Consider the following 12,897-nt stretch of genomic DNA (forward strand, 5'->3'; position numbering starts at 1 on the left):
TCACTCTCTCTCCCCTCCTAATATTTCTCTTCTCCCTTCCAATCCCTTTCTCCCACTCTACTCCCTCACCACACTCTCTCCCTTCCCTTTTCTGTCCCTTTCCCCCTCTCTCCTTCCCTCTCCCTCCATTCCTGCCCCACCCCTGCCGGGTGACAGGACGGATGAGGAGGTTGCACAAAGGAACGGGGCATTGAAATCGATGCGCGAGCTGCAGGCCCAGCTGTCTGAGGTGCAGGAGGACCTGGAGGCTGAGAGGTCCGTGCGCCTCAAAGCTGAGAAGCAGAAGCGGGACTTGAGCGAAGAGCTGGAGGCGCTGAAAACTGAGCTGGAGGACACACTGGACACCACTGCCGCCCAGCAGGAGCTCAGGTGGGGCTGCCGACGGGTACGCTGTACATAGTAACACACATCAAAGTTGCTGGTGAACGCAGGACTCCTGAAGAAGGGTCTCGGCCTGAAGCGTCGACTGTACCTCTTCCTAGAGATGCTGCCTGGCCTGCTGCGTTCACCAGCAACTTTGATGTGTGTTGCTTGAATTTCCAGCATCTGCAGAATTCCTGTTGTTTACGCTGTGCATAGTGTCAGTTATAGGGAGCTCACCCGATGCTGGACATTTTGTGCAGAATATGTGTTGTTTCCATCAAGGGACGGTCACCCTATAGTGGACATTATAGGACGGACACCCTTTGGCTGCAGCCATAGGAAGGTCACCCAGTGGTGGCCGTTAATATGGAAATTCCCAATATAGACATTTTGTATGAAGTTTCTATAATGTCTATTGTGGGGTGGACCTGGTGGCTGCCATTTTTAGAAGGGCACTGGGTTTTGCAATTATGGGAGAGACACCCAGTAGCTTTATTTACGGGAGGAACTCACAGTGGTGGACACCCAATGGCTGCCAGTGGACAGGACAACAGCCATTATGTGAAGGTCACCCAGTGACTGCCATTATGGGAGGAACACGTGGTAGCAGCCATTATGAGCTCACTCAGTGGTAGCCATTTTGGGAAGGCCACCTGGTGGGCACCTTTATGGGTGGGGCATGTTGGCCATCATTATGGGAAGGTCACCCAGTGGCAGCCATTTTGTGAGGGCTATCCAGGCGGGCACGCAATGGGGAGGGTTCCCCATGACTGAATATCTCACTGGAAACCCACCCCCTCCCCACCCCAGGACAAAACGAGAACAGGAGGTGTCGGAGCTGAAGCGAGCCCTGGAGGAGGAGGGCCGCACCCACGAGGGGCAGATCCAGGACATGAGGACTCGGCATGCACAGGCTCTGGAGGAGCTCTCTGAGCAGTTGGAAAACGCCAAGAGGGTGAGAGGAAGCAGGGAGTGTGGGGAAGGGTTGGAGGGATCATTCTTTAATCATTACCACCATCCCTGTCCATGCCTGTCCCTCTCCATCCATCCCTCCCTCTCTCTCTGTTCATCCCTCTCTCTCCGTTCATCCCTCTCCGTCTCTCTCTCTCTCTCTCTCTCCTTGCATCCCTCTCCCTCTCTCTCTCTGTCCATTCCTTCCCTCTCTCTCCATCCCTCCCTCTCTCTCCATCCCTCCCTCTCTCTCCATCCCTCCCTCTCTCCATCCATCCCTCCCTCTCTCCATCCATCCCTCCCTCTCTCCATCCATCCCTCCCTCTCTGTCCATCCCTCTCCATCTCTGTCTCTCTCTCTCCCCTTACATCCCTCTCCCTCTCTCTCTCTCCATCCCTTCCCTCTCTCTCTCCATCCCTCCTTCCATCCCTCTCCATCCCTCCTTCCATCCCTCTCCATCTCTCTCCCTCTCTCTCCATCACTATCCCTCTCTCCCATCCATCTGTTTCCTTCTGTTCCTCCCCCCTCTCTTTCCATCCCTCCATCCCACTCCCACTCTCTCTCCATCTGTCTCCGTCTCTCCTTCCATTTCCCTTGCACTCTCCATCTTCTGTCCATTAATCCTGTCTCTCTCCATCTCTTCCCTCTCCCTCTCTCTCTCCTTTCATTTATCTCTCTCTGTGTCCATCCCTCTTCCTTTCCCTCTCTCTCTCCATCTCTCTTCCTCCCCCCTCTTTCTCCATCCCTCTCCCTCTTCCTCTCTCTTTCCATCCCTCTCTCCCTCCCCCAACCCCACTCCTTCTCCCAAACCCAGTCACTACCCACTCTCCCTCCCTTCACTCCCCCACCACTCCTCCACTCCCCATTCAACTTCCACCCCTTTTCTCCCTCAGCCTCTCTGAGCCCTCACCTCACCACCTTCTCCCACGGGGTTCTTGTTGATGGTGAAACTGGTTACAGTGAATCACAAATAGAATGTTTTATTCATTTAGTTCGAGATAGAGAGAACTGGTCTTTCTGGCCCAACAAGCTGCACTGGCCAGCCACCCACCAACTTAACCCTCGCGTAATCACGGGACAATTTACAATCACCAATTCACCCTACTAACTGGTGTGTCTTTGGACTGCGGGAGGAAACCGAAGCACCCGGAGGAAACCCACGTGACGAACTCCCAACTCTGAGCTGTAGTAGCATCATGCTACCTGCTCCAGCCCCGTGGGAATTGTGCTATGGATTTCAACTTAGATACGTGGGAGGTGATGCATTTTGGACAGTGAATGGCAGGGCACTGACGAGCATTGTGGAACAGAGGGACTGGGAGTACAAGCCCACAGCTCACTGAAAGCGACCGCACCATTAGACACGGTGGTGAAGAATGCGTTCAGCACGCTGGCCGTCATCATTCAGGGCATCGAGTTCAGGAGTTGCAGTATGATTTCACACTTGTACAGGACATTGGTGAGCCCGACTTGGAGTATGGTGTTCAGTTTTCATCACTTTGTTACAGGAAAGACATTGTCAAGCTAGAGAGGATTTACGAGGATTTGGCCTGGCCTGAAGGGGCTGAGTTACAGGGAGAGGCTGGTCATGCTGGATCCTAGTTCGCTGGAAAGATGATCTTATAAAGTTTATAATGTCATCAGGGGTTTAGATAAGGTGGTCAGTCACAGACGTTTCCCCAGTCAAAACCAGAGAGCACAGATACAAAATAAGAGGGGAGAGACTTAAAAGAGACATAAGAGGGTTTACACAGAGGAAGTTCTACATTTTGTGTCCTAATTGCTGTGTCTGTCTTCATGAATGACATCCCAATGATTCCAGATTGTTTAATGTCATTTTCAGTACACACGTGTAAATGAGAACAAAATAATTGGTTCTCCAGCACAAAAAAACACAATAATATAAAGAACACAATAATAAAAAACAATTAATAACCTCAGCAGTATTGCTGAACAGAGGGATTTTGTGGTCTAAGATCATAGCTTCATAAAAGTGACTACACAGGTGGATAAGGTGGGTGAGAAAACTTATGGCATGCTGGCCTTTATTAGTAGAATCATTGAGTTCAAAAGTCAGGAAGCTGTGTTGCAACAGAGAGAGATGGACATTGTGTACGGGGAATGGAGGGAGATGGACATTGTGTACGGGGAATGGAGGGAGATGGACATTGTGTACGGGGAATGGAGGGAGATGGACATTGTGTACGGGGAATGGAGGGAGATGGACATTGTGTATGGGGAATGCAGGGAGATGGACATTGTGTATAGGGAACGGAGGGAGATGGACATTGTGTACGGGGAATGGAGGGAGATGGACATGGTGTATGGGGAATGGAGGGAGATGGACATTGTGTACGGGGAACGGAGGGAGATGGACATTGTGTACGGGGAATGGAGGGAGATGGACATTGTGTACGGGGAACGGAGGGAGATGGACATTGTGTATGGAGAATGGAGGGAGATGGACATTGTGTACGGGGAATGGAGGGAGATGGACATTGTGTACGGGGAACGGAGGGAGATGGACATTGTGTACGGGGAACGCAGGGAGATGCACATTGTGTACGGGGAATGGAGGGAGATGGACATTGTGTACGGGGAACGGAGGGAGATGGACATTGTGTACGGGGAATGGAGGGAGATGGACATTGTGTACGGGGAACGGAGGGAGATGGACATTGTGTACGGGGAACGGAGGGAGATGGACATTGTGTACGGGGAATGGAGGTTGTGGAGGGGAATGGAGGGAGATGGACATTGTGTATGGGGAACGGAGGGAGATGGACATTGTGTACGGGGAACGGAGGGAGATGGACATTGTGTACGGGGAATGGAGGGAGATGGACATTGTGTACGGGGAACGGAGGGAGATGGACATTGTGTACGGGGAACGGAGGGAGATGGACATTGTGTACGGGGAACGCAGGGAGATGGACATTGTGTACGGGGAATGGAGGTTGTGGAGGGGAATGGAGGGAGATGGACATTGTGTATGGGGAACGGAGGGAGATGGACATTGTGTATGGGGAACGGAGGGAGATGGACATTGTGTATGTGGAATGGAGGGAGATGGACATTGTGTACGGGGAACGCAGGGAGATGGACATTGTGTACGGGGAATGGAGGGAGATGGACATTGTGTACGGGGAACGGAGGGAGATGGACATTGTGTACGGGGAACGCAGGGAGATGGACATTGTGTACGGGGAACGCAGGGAGATGGACATTGTGTACGGGGAACGGAGGGAGATGGACATTGCGTACGGGGAACGGAGGGAGATGGACATTGTGTACGGGGAATGGAAGGAGATGGACATTGTGTACGGGGAATGGAGGGAGATGGACATTGTGTACGGGGAATGGAGGGAGATGGACATTGTGTATGGGGAACGGAGGGAGATGGACATTGCGTACGGGGAACGGAGGGAGATGGACATTGTGTAGGAGGAACGGAGGGAGATGGACATTGTGTACGGGGAATGGAGGGAGATGGAGATTGTGTACGGGGAATGGAGTGTCACAGCTGCAGAAAAGGAGGAAGTCATGGAGGGATTGTCTACTGAGTCATTGTGGATGGAAGTCAGAAACAAGAAGGGGTCAATAACTCCAATGGGTGTTTTTTATAGACACCACCAATGGTACAGAGTCATCAAGGGGCAGATACGGAGGTGGATTCTGGAACAGTGCAATAATAATAGGGTTGTTCTGATGGGAGATTTTAACTTTCCTCATATTGACCGGCATCTACTTACAGCAAGCGGTTTAGAGGGGGTGGAGTTTGTTAGGTGTGTTCAGGAAGGTTTCCTGACGCAATATGTAGATAAGTCAATTAGAGGAGAGGTGGTACTTGATCTGGTACTGGGAAATGAACCTGGTCAGGAGTCAGATCTCTCATTAGAAGAGCATTTTGGAAGTAGTGATCACAACTCTATCTCCTTTACCATCCATAGCGCTGGAGAGGGATAGGAGCAGATAATTTGGGAGAACATTTAGGGGGAAATAAGATGCCATTAGGTAGGAATTTGGGAGCAGATGTTCTCGGGGAAATGCATGTCAGAAATGTGGCGTCCTGCATAGGAGTGTTCCACTGAGGCAGGGAAAGAATAGTAGGGTAAAAGAACCATGGTGTACAAAGCTTGTAGAAAATCTAGCTAAGAAAAGAAAAGCTTATGAAAGTTTCAAGAAACTAGGTACGGTTAGAGTTCTAGAAAATCACAAGGTTGCTAAGGAAGGAGCAATAGTGGGATAGTGGAAACGTGTGCAGAGTCAGAGGAGGTAGCAGAGGCATTTAATGAATACTTTGCTTCAGTATTCACCAGAGAGAAAGATCTTTGTGGGGATGACTTACAGCAGACTGAAACGCTTGAGCATATAGACGTTAAGAAAGAGGATGTGCTGGAGCTGTTGAAAGGAATTAAGTTAGATGTCATCAGGACCGGATGAGATGTACCCTAGTCTACTGTGGGAAGCGAGGGAGGAGATTGCTGAGCCTCTGACAATGATCTTTGCATCATCAATTGGGAGAAGTACCAGAAGATTTGACCCGGCTGGTGGCATAGTGGCATCAATGTTGGACTTTGGGACGAAAGGTCCTGAGTTCGAATCCAGCCGGCTCCCCTGCACGCTTTCCATCCATGCTGGGTTACGAGCTGGTGATCTCTTTGGAAACTCACCCAGCAGAAGGCAATGGCAAACCACTGCTGTATGTTGCCTTGTACACGGTTCCCCACTACGTCAGAGAGGTGTGGAGGGAAATCGTCCGCTATCTGGAGAAACTCCAGATGCGACGTACCTTTCCTTCCCTTTTACCAGAAGATTGGAAGGTTGGAAATGTTGAAAGGGAGGAGAGATAACCAAGGAAATTATAGACCAGTGTGTCTTTCTTTAGTGGTGGGCAAGTTGTTGAAGAAGATCCTGAGATCTTGGAGAGACATAATCTGATTAGGGATAGTCAGCATGGCTTTGTAAAGGGCCTTACGAACCTGATTGAATTCTTTGAGGATGTAACAAATCACGTTGATGAAGATACAGCAGTGGATGTAGTGTATATGGATTTCAGCAAGGCATTTAATAAGGTTCCCCTTGTGAGACTCATTCAGAAAGTAATGAGGCCTGGGATCCAACGAGACCTTGCTTTGTGCATCCAGAATTGTCTTGTCCACAGAAGGCAAAGGGTGGTTGTCAATGGTTTGTATTCTGCATGGAGGTCAGTGACCAGTGGTGTTCCACAGGGGTCAGTTCTGGGATCCCTCCTCTTTGTGATTTTTATAAATGACCTGGATGAAGAAGTTGAAGGATGGGTTAAGAAGTTTGCTGATGACACAAAGGTTAGGGGTGTTGTAGATAGTCTGGAGGGTTGTCAGAGGGTACAGCGGGATATCGCTAGTATGCTGGACTCGGCTGAGAAGTTGCAGATAGAGTTCAACCCAGGTAAGTGTAAAGTGGTTTGTTTTGGTACATCCAATTTGAAGACAGAAAGGTAAGACTCTTGGCAGTGTGGGAGATCAGCAAATTCTTAGAGTCCGTGTCCATAGGACACTCAAAGTTGCTGCGCAGGTTGACTGTGTTGTTAAGAAGGGTACGGTGTATTGGCAATCATCAACCATGGGATTGAGTTCAAGAGCCGTGAGGTAATGCTACAGCTATATAAGACCTTAGTTAGACCCCACTTGGAGTACTATGTTCAGTTCCGGTTACCTCATTACAGGAAGGATGTGGATACTATAGAGAGAGTGCAGAGGAGATTTACAAGGATGTTGCCTGGATTGGGGAGCATGCCTTATGAAAATAGGTTGATTGGACTTGGCCTTTTCTCCTTGGAGCAACAGATGATGAGAGGTGACCTGATAGAGGTGTATAAAATGGTAAGAGGCATTGATCGTGTGGATAGCCAGAGGCTTTTTCCCAGGATTGAAATAGCTAACATGAGGGGCATAGTTTTCAGGTACAGGGGTGATGTCAGAGGTAGGTTTTTCACACGGAGAGTGGTGGGTGCATGGAATGCACTGACAGCGATGGTGGTAGAGGTGGATACAATAGACTCTTTTAAGAGTCATTTATGAGACTCTCAGAAAGGTACATGGAGCTTAGAAAGATAGAGGATTATGTGGTAGGGAAATTTGAGGCAGTTTCTAAAGTAGGTACATGTTCGGCACAACATTAATGTGCTAGAGATTTCTAAGTTCTATGTGTACGAGGAATGGAGGGAGATGAACATTGTGTATGGAAAACGGGATACCCTACTTTTATGCAGCAGTAGACACCAAATGCAACAAGGCGTTGGTGTCAGGTTCACAATGTCGAAAGCTGGAATCCACAGATGAATGGATTTAGCTGAAACAGATAAATGGAACAATAACGCCAAGTGAACTGTTGAGTACACATACACTCATCTAAAATGAAGAACGTCAGGTGAGACAAAAGACGATCAAGAGAAATAAAATGAACTGTAGTCCCAGCGTAAGATAATCTCAGTAGGTGAATATTATGCCCATGGAGTATAGTTAAATATGAAGTGTTGCACCTTGGTACTGAAGTGTACACTGTTAAGGACACGACTGACAGTGTCTATGTACAGAGACAGTACACTGTTAACGACAAGACACTGACAGTGTCGGTGTACAGAGACAGTACACTGTTAACGACAAGACTGACAGTGTCGATATACAGAGACAGTACACTGTTAAGGACAAGACTCTGACAGTGTCGATGTACAGAGACAGTACACTGTTAAGGACACGACTGACAGTGTCTATGTACAGAGACAGTACACTGTTAACGACAAGACACTGACAGTGTCGATGTACAGAGACAGTACACTGTTAACGACAAGACACTGACAGTGTCGATGTACAGAGACAGTACACTGTTAACGACAAGACACTGACTGTGTCGATGTACAGGGACAGTACACTGTTAACAACAAGACACTGACTGTGTCGATGTACAGGGACAGTACACTGTTAACAACAAGACACTGACTGTGTCGATGTACAGGGACAGTACACTGTTAACGACAAGACACTGACAGTGTCGATGTACAGAGACAGTACACTGTTAACGACAAGACACTGACTGTGTCGATGTACAGGGACAGTACACTGTTAAGGACACGACTGACAGTGTCTATGTACAGAGACAGTACACTGTTAACGACAAGACACTGACAGTGTCGATGTACAGAGACAGTACACTGTTAACGACAAGACACTGACTGTGTCGATGTACAGGGACAGTACACTGTTAAGGACAAGACTCTGGCCGTATCGATGTACGGAGGTATCTTGGGGTCCAAGTTCATAGCTGTCTGAAAGTGGCTACACAGGTTGATGTGATGGTTATGAAAGCTTTGGAATGGTTGTCTTTATTCCTCAGGGCATTGTGTTCAAATGTCAGGAAGTTATTTGCTGTTCCCGTTTCTCAGGTCTCTCATCTCCCAGGAAGAGGCTCTCCTTTCCAGGACATCAGAGATGCCCTCCTTCAAAGAACAAGGTTTTGCTTCCTTCAAAAATTGATGCTGCCCTCACCTGCACCTTCTCCATTTCCCAGGCAGCTATGCTCAGCCCACCTTCCTAATGCTTTCACAGGGATAGAGTTCCTCTTGTTCTTACCTACCACCCCATGAGTCTCCATATCACTGTCCATAACTTCAGCTATCTCCAAATGGATCCCCCCTCTCTCTGGTTTCCACAGGGATTGTTCCCTCTGTGGTTCCCTTCTCCATTCATCCCTTCCCACTGATGTCTCTCCTGGCACATATTCCTGGCAAGGAACAGAAATGCTACACCTCCTTGCTCACCTGCATTCAGGGCCTGAAATAGGCTTCTGAGTGAGGCTACATTTCAGCTGCAAATCTGTTGGAGGTGTCTATTGTGTCGGGTGCTCCCACTGCTACTTCCTCTGCATTGGTGAGACCTGAGGTAAATTGGGGGACTGCTTTGTCAAGCATCTGGGCTCCATCCGCCTGAAGCAGAATATCCCGGTGGACAACCATTTTAATTCATATCCCTATTCCTGTTCTGACGTGTTGGTCCAAGGTCTCCTCCTTTGTCACGATGAGACCACCCTCAGGTTGGAGGAGCATAATTCATTTGTGTAGCTTCCAACCTGATAACATGAACATCAATTTCTCCTTAGTGATTTTTCCCCTTCCTCTCGCCTGGTCTTCTATTTCCCACTCTGGCCACTCTTGTCTACCTGCCTATCGCCTCCTCCTTCACTTTCTCCTATGATCCCCTCCCCTCTCCGATCAGATTCTTTCCTCTCCAGCCCTTCAGTTTTCCCACTCACCTATTACCTTCCAGCTTGTCCTTCCTCTCCTCCCCCCACCATTTTATTCTGGTGTCTGCCCCTTTTCTTTCCAAACCTCAGCCCAAATATCGACTGTTAATTCATTTCCATAGATGCTGCCTGACCTTCTGAGTTCCTCCAGTATTTTTGTGTGTATGTTGCTCAGGATTTCTCAAATCTGCAGAATCTCTTGTGTTTAAATTATATTGCAGTATTTTAAAGCTCTGGTGAGGCCACATCTGGAGCATTGCATTCAGTTCTGGTCACTCCTTTATAGGAAGGATTTTGAGGCTTTGGAGAGGGTGCTGCAAGGAGAGGGTGGACAAATTTGGGTTGTTTTCTCTGGAGCGTCGGAGGCTGAGGGGAGATCTGAAAGAAGTTTGTAAGGTTATACGAGGCAAAGATAGAGTAAATAGGGAGCATCTTTATCCCCAGGGTGGAAATGTCTAATACCAGATAGCTTGTGTTTAAGGTGAGAGGGGTTAATTTCAAAGGAGATGTGTAGGGCAAGTTTCTTTACAGAGAGTGGTCGGTACCTAGAGTGTGTTGGCAGGTGTAGTGGCAGAGGCAGACACATTAGGTAATTTTAAGAGACGTTTAAATAAGAGGAAAATTGGACCTTACGGAGAGAGGGGTTGTTTATTCTTATGAATTCATTGAAAACAGCAGATACGCTAATTTTCAACATCAACGATTAGGTGAGTTAATACAGTATTGCACCTGAGGAAAGTCAGTGTAGTCGTTATATTTTCAGCCTCACAGTTTTAGTTTTAAAGGTTCAAAGGTCCAATTTCATGTCAGAGCAATGTATACAATATACAGTTTGGACATCCTGAAATGCTTTTTCTTCGCAAACATCCGCAAAAACAGAGGAGTGCCCCAAAGAATGAACGATAGATAAAGATAAGAACCCCAAAGTCCCCCCCAGCTCCCCACCCTCTCATACATAAGCAGCAGCAAGCAACAATCCCCCCTCCCCCCACCAGCAGAAAAAAAGGAAACATCGGCACCATCACCGAGCACTCAAGTGTGAGCAAAGCAACAGCAAAGACACAGACTTGCAGTTACCCCAAAGACTCTGCGATACAACTGGCATTCAACATACCACAGATTCTCTCTCCACCTAATAAGGGAGAAGGAGATGTCTCCATTTTCCCAGCGAGCGGGGAGACATAACATAACAAACAACTCACTGGTTTACGATGTTAAAAGTCTGTTATGTCGCTCTTTTCGAGCTCTGTGCCCAAAGATCCTGGGTCTTCAGGCCCACAGCGATATCCCGACTCCCCCGACGACACACTGGTCTCCTGCCGTGACACTGACCTTCAATCCACCCATCTCCGGAGCCTCAAGATCCTAGGCTTCTGAATACGAGCCGGACTCTCAGGCCGAACCCTTGGCGTGCCGAACAATAGCAAGTCCTGAAACCCCGAGAACGGGTCCCATTCCCGCAAAAAACCAAAGTCAGCATGTAACTCCAGGTCAGGGTCTTCAAAAGTCAAATCAAGTCAAGTCACTTTTTATTGTCATTTCGACCATAGCTGCTGTACAGTACACAGTAAAAACGAGACAATGTTTTTCAGGACCATGGTGCTACATGAACAATACAAAAACTACACTGAACTACGTAAAAAACAACACGAAACTACACTAGACTACAGTCCTACCCAGGACTGCATAAAGTGCACAAAACAGTGCAGGCATTACAATAAATAATAAACAACACAATAGGCACAGTAGAGGGCAGTAGGTTGGTGTCAAGCCAGGCTCTGGGTATTGAGGAGTCTGATGTCTTGGGGGAAGAAACTGTTATATAGTCTGACCGTGAGAGCCCGAATACTTTGGTGCCTTTTGCCAGATGGCAGGAGGGAGAAGAGTTTGTATGAGGGGTGCATGGGGTCCTTCATAATGCTGTTTGCTTTACGGATGTAGCGTGTGATGTAAATGGCTGTAATGGTGGGAAGAGAGACCCTGATGATCTTCTCAGCTGACCTCACTGTCCGCTGCAGGGTCTTGCAATCCGAGATGGTGCAATTCCCGAACCAGGCAGTGATACAGCTGCTCAGGATACTCTCAATACAACCTCTGTAGAATGTGGTGAGGATGCGGGGTGGGAGATGGACTTTTCTCAGCCTTCGCAGAAAGTAGACGCTGCTGGGCTTTCTTTGCTATGGAGCTGGTGTTGAGGGACCAGGTGAGATTCTCCGCCAGGTGAACACCAAGAAATTTGGTGCTGTTAACAATCTCTATGGAGGAATCATCGATGTTCAGCAGAGAGTGGTCGCTCCATGTCCTCCTGAAGTCAACAACCATCTCTTTTGTTTTGTTTACATTCAGAGACAGATTATTGGCTCTGCACCAGTCCGTTAACCGCTGCACCTCCTCTCTGTACGCTGACTCATCGGTCTTGCTGATGAGACCCACCACGGTCCCTGAAAGGGAAAAATAAAGATATTAAAGATGGGAGTAGAGCTTTTTCCAAAGATGCAAGCAAAGGAGACGCCATTTAGCACCATCTAGTAAACACGCTCTGAATCTTTTCAATGATTTTAAGTTCCCTGGCCCCCACTGCTTTATTTTCACCATGGGTGTCCAGTCCTTATATACCTCCATCCCCCACCAGGAAGGTCTCAAAGCTCTCCACTTCTTTTGGATTCCAGACCTAACCAGTTCCCCTCTACCACCATTCTCCTCCGTCTAGCGGAATTAGTCCTTACTCTTAACAATTTCTCCTTTGGCTCCTCCCACTTCCTCCAAACTAAATGTGTAGCCATGGTCACCCATATGAGTCCCAGCTATGCCTGCCTTTTCGTTGGCTTTGTAGAACAATCCATGTTCCAAGCCTATACTGGTATCTGTCCCCCTCTTTTCCTTCGCTACATTGATGACTGCATTGGTTCTGCTTCATGCATGCATGCTGAGCTCGTTGACTTCATTAACTTTGCCTCCAACTTTCACCCTGCCCTCAAGTTTACCTGGTCCATTTCCGACACCTCTCTCCCCTTGTTTGATCTTTCTGCCTCTGTCTCTGGAGACAGCTTATCTACTGATGTCTACTGTAAGCCCATAGACTCTCACAACTACCTGGACTATTCCTCTTCCCACCCTGTTACTTGTAAAAATGCCATCCCCTTCTTGCAATTCCTCCGTCTCTGCCACATCTGCTCTCAGGATGAGGCTTTTCATTCCAGGACGAAGGAGATGTCTTCCTTTTTTTAAAGAAGGAGGCTTCCCTTCCTCCACCATCAACTCTGCTCTCAAACGCAACTGTCCCATTTCATACATATCTGCTCT

General features: G+C 48.1%; 1 pseudogene; it reads left to right on the forward strand.

The window, feature by feature from the left end:
- Window positions 1-12,897, forward strand: part of LOC140192691 (uncharacterized) — a 58,333-nt pseudogene that overhangs the window by 13,700 nt on the left and 31,736 nt on the right.

This window comes from Mobula birostris, unplaced genomic scaffold (assembly GCF_030028105.1).
Source record: "Mobula birostris isolate sMobBir1 unplaced genomic scaffold, sMobBir1.hap1 scaffold_2175, whole genome shotgun sequence".
NCBI classification, from domain to species: domain Eukaryota; kingdom Metazoa; phylum Chordata; class Chondrichthyes; order Myliobatiformes; family Myliobatidae; genus Mobula; species Mobula birostris.